Genomic DNA, 10,633 nt, shown 5'->3' with positions numbered 1-10,633 from the left:
CACAAACTAAATCATGATCATTATTCACAAAAAATCTTCTTCCAAGTATTTTTCTTCTCTCAGAGAAATGGACACTGCCAGTTTGACTATGCAAGCCAAAAACATTGAAGTCATCTGGAACACTTGGCTTTCTCTCTACTCCTTTCACCATGACCATTCTGAGTAAAACCACAATCAGCTAACACTTGAATTTCTACAACTTCTTTATCAGTTGTAGGATTGATTTACAGGTTAAGTCAGTAAGAGAGTAAATCCTATACAATTATAATAATGCTAAAAATCCCTACCACAAAGAGATATTACAGCTAGCTGAACTATAATAATAGCTTAGCACAATCATCGTGTGCATGTGGTGATGCTGCTCCTAGCTTACCATACAGCCACTGTTATAAAAATTAATACTTGCTATTAAGAATAAACATCTGTTATTAGGCTATGCAATAAAGGTAAGAAAACATTTTTTAATCTATTATTTTGGTAAGACTTATAGTTTTACCATCATTTTAAGGTGTAGTCCTGTTTACAAAAGAAAAATGCTTATTCTAGAATAGTAATCTTTGCTATGCCAGCAGCATGCTTATGGATGTGTGTATGTGTGTGTGTGTGTGTGTGTGTGTGTGTGTGTGTGTGTGTGTTGTATGTGAGTGTGTGTGTAATGCTGATGCTTGCACAATGACCACAATGACAAAAATAACCTCAAATGCATCTCTTGGGTTTCTCCTCATTAAATGATGTATGAGTATTTGTTTTTCATCTAGTTACCTGAATTATAATGCAATATAGATTTGTGTCAGTTGCTACATCTCTAATATCTTTAATAGTCCCTCATATGCAATAGACTTTCATTAAGTGCTTCTAGTGAATTTCCTATTTGCTTAAGGATTCGTTATAGTTTGTGTTTTATTTTCAAGAACCTGAGTATTATAAAAGACTTGCTGAGACCTCAAACTCTTTACCTTGCTGTCCAGGATTTCCTAGTTGCCATGGATGGTGCAACATAAAGAAACTTAGGGTATCATAGCCAGGTATTACTTGAAAAATATTTTATAATCATCATTGTCAACAAATCAAGAACTTTACTTTTAACCAACTGGTCATTTCTTTGACTGGCCTACTCATTTCTTGGTACCACTATCTCCTTTGTTGTCCCACCTGTGTGAGTTGTGCATAGATGTCTTTCTTTTCATCTTCCTACAGCTTAACTCAAAGAGACTTTCAAGGTTGAATAGGCAGAACTGAAAGCACCAGTTAGTCTTTGGTGGTTAAATCATATTCCTTACTTGATGCCAACTTTCTCCTTCAGCTTGGCAATGCGATAAGTCACTCTAGGACATGGGGTTCTCCACCGTCCACTTCCCAAACCCACACACCTGGCACCACATTCTTCATGATAACAGTGCCTTTCAATTCCCAAAACACTAACCACCTCTGCCTTCCTGTCCATTAGGATGTGAATACCTATGAGTGAATTTTGATGTTTCTCTTTTCTAGTGTGAACATATGATGGTAAGACCTGTTAAGTTTCTATGTTGGTGTAGATTTGAGACCTAAACAAAGTGATATATCTGAAGGTATATGTCACTCCCCCTGTGACTGCCATCAAACACTAGGAATTCCAGTATTAATTTTTCTCCTTTCATTTTATTTCTGGAAACAAACAAGTGGCAGTACCCCTGATTAATATTCATCTGTTCCTTGAAGATTCTCTTAACCATAGAGTGAGAATACTATTGAGGCTTGATAAATAATAGATTAAGGCTTTGATTAGTATGAGGATGTCCTGATGAAACCCATTGTTTTGTACTCCCATAAAAATAATTTCAAAAGGAAATTAGGAGTTTAAAAGAATTCACTCAAGTTATTGTAACCCCTTTTTTTGTATTTGGTTCATGGAATAGTTGGCAAGTATGTTATCCACCTTAACTGAAGACCCTTCTACAATGTTAAGTTTTCTAGACTTTAGGTTTTGTGTAGTGACACAAGGACCCTGCCTGTGTGTAAGAGCTATTCATAAACTATCAAATGCTCTATGTAAGGCCATATTGTTTTAATAATCTGGATATGCATCATCCTCCAGAGTAGAGCATGGAGATGATGCTACCCTAGTAGGTAAAAAGTGGATGATGAAGAGCTCAGGTTCCATGGTGAAAACATGAAAACAGATCCTGAAAATATTCTGATAAATATTTTAATCACAGAAATAGTGTCATGAGCAATGTTTTCTGGGTATGAACACAGAAATAATGGGGTTTGAGTATGCAGATACTCATTTTGATTGAGCTAAACTGCTAGCAATAAAGAATAACTTGAATTTAATCCAGTTTTCATATGTTTATAGAATTTTATTCCGGGGCCCTTTTCTTACATAGGCAGAATATCCAGACTATATTTGGTATGGGACAGGGAAAGATATCATGATTTCTTGCTGGTTTTAGAGGGTGGGGTTATCTCTGTGACTTGGAAGACCTGTGATTTTTCTGAATTTTGAGAAATAGATTGAGGAGCTAGAGAGGTGACTCAGTGGTTAAGATCACATAGTGTTCTTCCAAAGTCCCTGGGTTTGATTCTTAGCACCCACTGACAACTCACAAACATCAATAACTCACAGTTCTGGGGACCTGACATCGTCTTGAGACCTCCAAGGGTGCCAGGCATACACATAGTGCATAGATATACATGACAAAATACTCACACACATAAAACAAAATAAATAATAAATAACCATGTACCTTCCTAAGAATGGAGAAAGGATAGCTTAGTGCATGAGCAACAACCAGGTTCATAAATAAGATTTTATTTAAACATAGCCATGCCCATGTATTTCTCACACATAAGGGAAGGCAACCTACTCAAGCCCCCAGATTCAAGCACCTTTGCTCAAGTCCACCTCTCCTAACTGCCACTTTGGGAAATCATGCTTCCAATATACAGACTGGGGACAGCCATTGTAATCATCTGGACCCTCCTGAGCATTAACGTCTTGCAGTGTAATCACATCAACTTATTTGTTTAAATCTTCTAATGGGTTTCCATCAGCTTGAAACTGAAACTTGTCTCTTCTTCCCTCGACTCACAAGTCCTGCTTCTTTAGTCTATTTTCTTCCCCGACTTCTGTGTCTACACACAGATGGATCCCACTGCTCTCCTCTCAGTGTTTTGCACATTTTCCCATGTGTAACAGTCAGCACAGTCGCTGAATCGATGAAACCTAAAGATGACCAGGTAGAGCAACCAGATGGATTCTGGGTAAACAGGGATCCAGGTCTACATTCTAATTCTCAGGAAATGCTGCCTCCCACCTACGCCTGGCTCTGGAGTGACCCGACAATGCTGATTGTGAGGCAATAGTGTAGTCTTTTCTTTTTTTGAGTATTAAAAGTATTTGTTTTTAAATTTCATACATGTAAACAATAAGATGTGATCACATCTACTCCCTATATGCCTCCTATAACTCTTCCCATAATCTGCCATCACAGCCCTATCTAAATTTCATGTATGTGTTTTGTTCAGTATTTTGGTAACCTGCTAAGTCCAGTTAGTGGTGTCTACATGTTTGTGAGTGTAGAGCTATCCACAGGATCACAGGGTATGTATCTGAAGGAACAGCCTTAAGTGGAATAATTGTACCTCCTTCAAACCCTGTCAACTGCTAATATCTCTTTAGAAAGAGGTGGCCCTAATGATCTTACTCTGTGCTGGAAATTCATCTGGTTTGATACTACACCAGTAGCCATGGATACTGTAAATTCATGAGTTCAAAGATTACAAGGATCATGTTCAAAAGACAGCATATCACAGCGGTCCTTTCCATCACCCAGCTTTTGTACTCCTTCCACAACTTCTGTGATGGTTCGTGAGTTTTAGTGGTGGGAGGGAAGCTTCGTCTCTGTGTCTTGTTTGTGTCTGAACACTTAGTGTCTCACTCACTCTCAGCACTTTGACCAGTGACAGATCTCTGCAGTGACTGCTGCCCACAGGAGAAAGAAGCTTCTTTGGCCAACATTGGGAGCAAACCTGGTCTATGACTATAAAAATAATCAGAAGGCAGCTTGACAGAATAAAAAATTTGTAGAAGATAATCTTTGTTTTCAACATAGCATTCCACGGAAGATGGAATTGCTTCTTAGACTCACCCACGGGCAAGCCTACAGGCATTGCAAGAACAGATACTTACTGGTGTCTGAAAACTCTAAAAGAAAAAGTTGCAAGATAATTTACACAAACTGTGAATTGTGGAAAATTCATCAAATATCTACTCTAACAGTGATTTTCCCCAACAAAAGAAAAGAAATAAAAAGAAAAAGAAAAAGTGGATGCCAGGCAGAATAAATTCCAAGGAATCAATTACCAAGCATAAATAGAAGCAATAAAAGTCTTTGCTTCTTTATAACCATAACTTCTAAGGAAGCAAATTTTTTACAGTTATACAGTAGTCACAAACTGGTGCTATTTACATGGAGGCAGGGTGTTTCCCCACAGATGTGTATCTTTCTCAAGGCATTTATTATCCCTAAAAAGTATCTGCAGCATGTATTTTACCTAGAAGAGATAAAGTGGAAATATGAAGGAGAGAAAAAAACACCAAAGACAGTTTATGCTGGAGAGGATGTGGAGAAAGGGGATCACTCCTCTGCTGCTGGTGAGAGTGCAAACTCATACAGCCACTTTGGAAATCAGTATGGCAGTTCCTCAGGAAAATGGGAATCAGTCTACCACAAGATCCAGTAATTCCACTCTTAGGCATATACCCAAAGGAAACACATTCATATAACAAGGACATCTGTTCAACTGTGTTTATAGCAGTATTATTTGTAATAGCCAGAACCTGGAAGCAACCTAAATGCCCCTCAAATAAAGAATGGATGGAGAAAATGGAGTACTACTCAGTGAAAAACAAAACAAACAAACAAAACAATGGAATCTTGAAATTCACAGGCAAATGGATGGGACTAGAAGAAAAAATTCCTGAGTGAGGTAACCCAGTCACAAAAAGACCAACATGGTATGTACTCAAACATATATGGATTTTAGACATAGAGTAAAGGATTACCAGCCTGCAATCCACACCACCAGAAAAGCTAGGAAACAAGGAGGACCATAAGAGAGACATACATGGTCCTCTGGAGAAGGGGAGAGGGGCATGATCTCCCAAACAAATTGGGAACATGGGGGTATGGGAAAGGAAGTTAGGAGAAAGAGAAGGGGAGAAGAGGAGGGGCGAGGAGGACATGAGGGAGGAGGAAAATTGAGTAGGGAAAGAATAGAGGAGAATAAGAAAAGAGATACTATAATAAAGGGAGCCATTATAGTTATAAAGAGAAATCTGGCACTAGGGAAATGTCCAGAGATCTACAAGGATGACCCCAAATAACAATCTAAGCAATAATGGAAGGGCTACCTTAAACGCCATTCCCCAATAATAAGATTGATGACTACCTTATATGGCATCATAGAACCTTCATCTGGTAGCTGATGGAAGCAGAATCACACACCCACAGCTAAACACTGAGCCAAAATCCTGGAATCCAGTTGCAGAGATGGAGGAGTGACTAGCAAAGGGGTTAAGACTAGGCTGGAGAAACCCATAGAAACAGCTGACCTGAACAAGGGGGAGCTCATGGACTCCAGTCTGATAGCTGGGAAACCAGCACAGGAAGGACCCAGATTCTCTGAATGTGGTGTTAGTTAGGAGGACTTGGCAATTTATGGGGCCTCTAGTAGTGGATCAGTATTTATCCCTAGTATACGAATGGACATTGGGAGCCCATTCCGTGTAGAGGGATATTCCCTCAGCCTAGACACATGGGGGAGAGCCTGGGCCCTGCTCCAAATGATATGATTTTGAAGACTCCCCATGGAAGGCCTTCCCCTCCCTGGGGAGCAGAAAGGGGATGGAATAGGGGTTGGGAGGGGGACATGGGAGGAGAGGAGGGTGAGGGTACTGGGATTGACATGTAAAGCAAGCTTGTTGCAAATTTAAATAAAAAATATTGTCAAAGAAAAATATATACAGAAAAATAGAATGAAAAGAAATGAATAAAAAGCCTCAAACAGCTAAATTCAATAAAATATTGCATCCATGTGCAATGCACATGTGCATACACAGATAAAAGAAAGACTGCTGAACTATTTCCCACTAATAGATATAGGGAAAGGAGTTGTTGCTTTCAGTTGTGTGCCCACTGGTGACTCCACCAGGCTCTAAGAGATAGTCAATGCAATGGTCACACAGATGGCCCTGGTTAAACTAAATGGGTCACAAAACCAAACCAAAGTCACAGACCTCAGAAACAGACAGTTTAGGTAAAGAGACCGTTTATAAGAGTGGATAGGAGATAAGACAAGATTGGAGAAAAGTGACCCAGATGCACTATAGGCATGTATGAAGTAGGCAAAGAACTGATATACTTAAAACAAAAAGAGAGCAAAACCTAAAGAAAGAAGAAAGAAGAGAGAAAATTCTTGCACTATTCTTTCTGCAAGTTGATTCCATAATGCTTTCATTAATTAAACAATGAATCTTCTCTCTTTTTAATAGCATAGCTGGTATTACCTGAATACTGGAGCACAGTTCTTTGTTAATGTATGCAATTGTTTGTATGAGATTATGTGCTGTAGCAGAGTACAATACACAACAAATGCACAGAAAGACTCTAGCCAACTAGGCCTGAGATACTCTCTTCTGTCTGAGAGATGGTAATGTTTTGGAAGATTTTTTCAAAAATAAAATCCCAGGGTGAACAAAAAAGAAAAACAATGTCTATTACCAATGCTTGCAGACACCATGTTTTGTTCATTGAATGCTTACTGTATCTGATGCAGACCGTGGATCAATAATCTCTACGCACTTTCCTAAAAAGTGCACACTATGATGCTCATACTGTGTAGTATGTGGTAGATTAGGTGTGGGTCCAATTTCTTTCACTTTCTATTTTTATGTGGGTGAGACTCAATTTCAGGTATATTTTCTACCAGAGCCAAGGTCTTTCATATTGATTCCATTAAAGGTAAATGACTATTATTATTATTATCATTTTAATCCTGTCCTTTTTCCCCTGCCAAGAATTCTCTCAAGCAGTTATAAATTTCGCTGTAGTCATAGGAAAACCAAAAGTAAAATTAGAAATACATACTTCTCAAGAAACACAAACCGTCACTCTTAGGAATCAATATGTGTCCTAGTCATGTCTTAGTCTAAAATTAGCTCAAAATCCATTAAGGTTGTAAAGATTGAAGGCATCTTCAGACTCTAAAATGCCCCTTTCCTAATAAAGAAATCTGACCTCAGCTGTGGGCTCTGAGGAAAAGCACTTTATCTGAAAGAGTGGAAGTACTGAGAGAGCATTGCAGGCAGCCTAATGAGCTCCCTCTAACTCACAACAGCTATTTTGGTTTTCTAATTCTGTGGAGCTTATTTTAATTTCCCAAATGGGAGTCAAACAAAAAGCACAACAATGCAGTTACAGGACTTTTTTTTTTTAAAGAAACAAAATAATGGATTTTCTTTTCTCATTTGTTTATTGTGTGTTTCCATAACAGGCCTGTATGTTCTATTTAACCCTGAAGAGAGACCATTAATCGGGAACTACTTGGATTCTTGGATTTTCAAAAATAAAAAAGTTCAAGGACTTTACTAGAACTACTTGAGCCCAATTGTGTTAATGTTAATAGTTATTAGAATTTTATAATAATACTTTTACTGTATATTATTTGTTTACTTTGTGGGCATAAGCTGAAGGAGTTGGTTCTTTCTTCTGCCATGTGTGCAGGTTGTTGCCATTTTATTTTTATGGAATACAGAAAACTATTTCAGTGTCTGATCTTTTTTTTTTCCCTGAGTCAAATTTGCAACTATTTCATACCCTGGCTAAAACCAATGTTTAGAATATTAATCCAGTAACAAAGAATAAATAGTAGGAAAAATTCAGAGAATTTTACTCAGCTTTGCAGGTGAGTATTTATATTCCAAGGTGAAATGAGCCATAGGTCCCTGAAAAGATGGACAATCAGAGGTGGAGGCATTGAGTTTTACTACATGTGCCTCCATCCAAAAGATGAGGATGGGAATCTGAGATCTTCTTGCTTACCTTTTCACTCTGGAGAAATAATGTCTATGTCTTTCTCCAATATATGAACAGAGAAAGGCTATTTTCCTCCATTCACTCAAATAAGAGATTTTTTCCAACCTAGCTTTTTTATTGTATTATCCAGGATAAGTACCATAGAAAAGGAGGAAAGGGTTATTATCATGAAAATACTAGTATCTAACTTGAACCAGCACTATTTCTATGCACTCTGAGGGTAAAACTAACAATGATGACCGCTGAAAAACCAAAGGCTTACTTTTATTCATCACCAATGTGTGTCTGCTTCTTAAACAGTATCATTGTGATCAATCATAAAACCTTTGGCACTATGCAATACAGGAGGAGGTAGGTTGGTACAGGTAGGATGACGTTTCAGGTCAGACACAGAGACAGGTACACAGGAGAGGATAAGGGCAGAGAGATTGTAGTACATTGGTAAATTCTTCTCCTTGCGCTCACTGAGGAGCTGTTCTGGAAACTGGTTTGCCCACACTCAATACTCATACACTTCAAAATCAAATATGTTTATGTCAGGTGCGCTTCAAGATGCCTTAGCATGGACAGATTGGTGCTCCTAACTCTGTGATAGGGAGGGAAGAGAACAGCAAAAGAACCAGAGTTAAAATGTGCCATTGAGAAGAGCTAGAAGGTGAAGCATTTCCAAGGGAGGTCACAGTTGTTGACCCTGTGGTGCAAAGGTGTCTTCAATGGGAATGAAAAGTTGGATGCTCAGTCATGGAAAGCTCATCCAAGATGAGGAAGCTCCCTTGGGAGCTCCACCAACTTTCTCTATGCCTCTGCCCAGGCCTTGTATGGCTTGATGTTGGAAGCTCTTATCTGTTAAAGTCATCTTTCTGCTCTTGTTCTTTTACTTGGAAACCTCACTCAAGGGGACATTTCTCTGCCTAAGACTCTCTTTATCAGGAGTCACACTGGCATGTGATACCTTTATCTACTGTGTGTGTGTGTGTGTGTGTGTGTGTGTGTGTGTGTGTGTGTGTAAAACATTGGCTTGCTATATGTTTAGTAAACTCACTCATTCCAAAACAAAAGTATAGCTATCATGGCTCATTCTCCAGACTTCAAAAAGAAGGTCCAATCAGGCATAGATATTTACTAATTCTTCACTAAAAGATTCACTTAAGAGAGAGAGATGTGATTGTAAAGTTAAGTTAAAATCTGTAGATGACAAATTGAATATTCGGCTAAATTAACTAGAGAACCTGTTAATGTTCTGGGGAAATGAAGCAATATTCAAAGCCTCAATTGGATTGAAGAAAAAATATTTTGGGGAAGGAAATTTTCATTAACAAATCAGTAGCTTAATAAAACATCATTGACAGGCCCCTGATCCTGCTGCTCCTGTGTCCTGTCCCCAGCACTCTTGGAGAACTGATACACCCCCACCCATCCCCACCACGAGCCTGCCCCCCCTATCCTGTGCCCTACCCTGCCCACTGTCCTGCCTCTCAGGCTGAGCACTGGGACAGAGGGTGGAGCCAACAGTCTACCCTACTTCACAGAGTCCTCGGAGCAACTCTGAACAAAGGAGACCTGCCTATCCACATGGGACCACCCGTAATTTCTACCTGCTTGGTCTCTGACCCCACCTCCAGTCCACTCTGAGTTCCTGCCAGCAAGAACCTTGACCCCCAAAGCAGGACCACTGCTAAAGAAAGGGGACTCAGCTGGAGAGTGCCAGTTTCCAGTGAGATCAGACTATCCTGCAGAAACTTCAGCTCAGCCTTTGTCCTCTTCTGCCAGCCATTGGCTAGAGCCATTGGCTAGTGGCATCTTCTACTGGATCCTCAGCCCTGACCCCATCCCTGGGTCCCTGTCTGCGGAGAGACCTCCTCTAGAGCTTGGACCACCCAGAGCTAGAGATATTGCATCTCTGATCCACATAAGCCCACCGGGGAAATACCATATAGAGAAGGGGAGACCCCACCAACCCCTACTGGAGGAAGCTATGGGAAGATGGCAATACAAGAAAACACCTAATAACAGAAAGACAAGCATGACACCCCCAGAATCTAGGGAATCTACAGCAACTAGAACGGAACACAACAAAGCAGAGGAAACAGAAGGGAATGACTTAAAAATTACCATCATAAAAATAATAGAGGCCCTCAAAGAAGATGTGAGAAAAATCCCTTAAAGAAATGGAGGGAAAAACAAAGAAAAAAGTGGAAGAAATGAACAAATTCCTTAAGTACAGAAAGCCAAGAAAAAACAATTAAGCAGGTGAAGGAAACGGTTCAAGACTTGAAAACTGAAATAGAGAAAATAAAGGCAACACAAACCGAAGAAATACTAGAAATAGAAAAACTGGGCAAAAAAATCGAGAACTACAGACACAAGCATAACCAACAGAATTCAAGAGATGGAAGAGAGAATCTCAGGCGCAGAAGATAAATTAGAAGAAATAGATTCATCGACCAAAGAAAATCATAAATCCAACAAATCATTAACACAAAACATCCAGGAAATGTGGGACACCATGAAAAGGCCAAACCTAAGAATAATAGGCATAGAGGAAGGTAAGG

Source organism: Phodopus roborovskii, unplaced genomic scaffold (genome assembly GCF_943737965.1).
Source record: "Phodopus roborovskii unplaced genomic scaffold, PHOROB, whole genome shotgun sequence".
Classification (NCBI taxonomy): domain Eukaryota; kingdom Metazoa; phylum Chordata; class Mammalia; order Rodentia; family Cricetidae; genus Phodopus; species Phodopus roborovskii.
Note: the sequence above shows the minus strand (reverse complement) of the source record.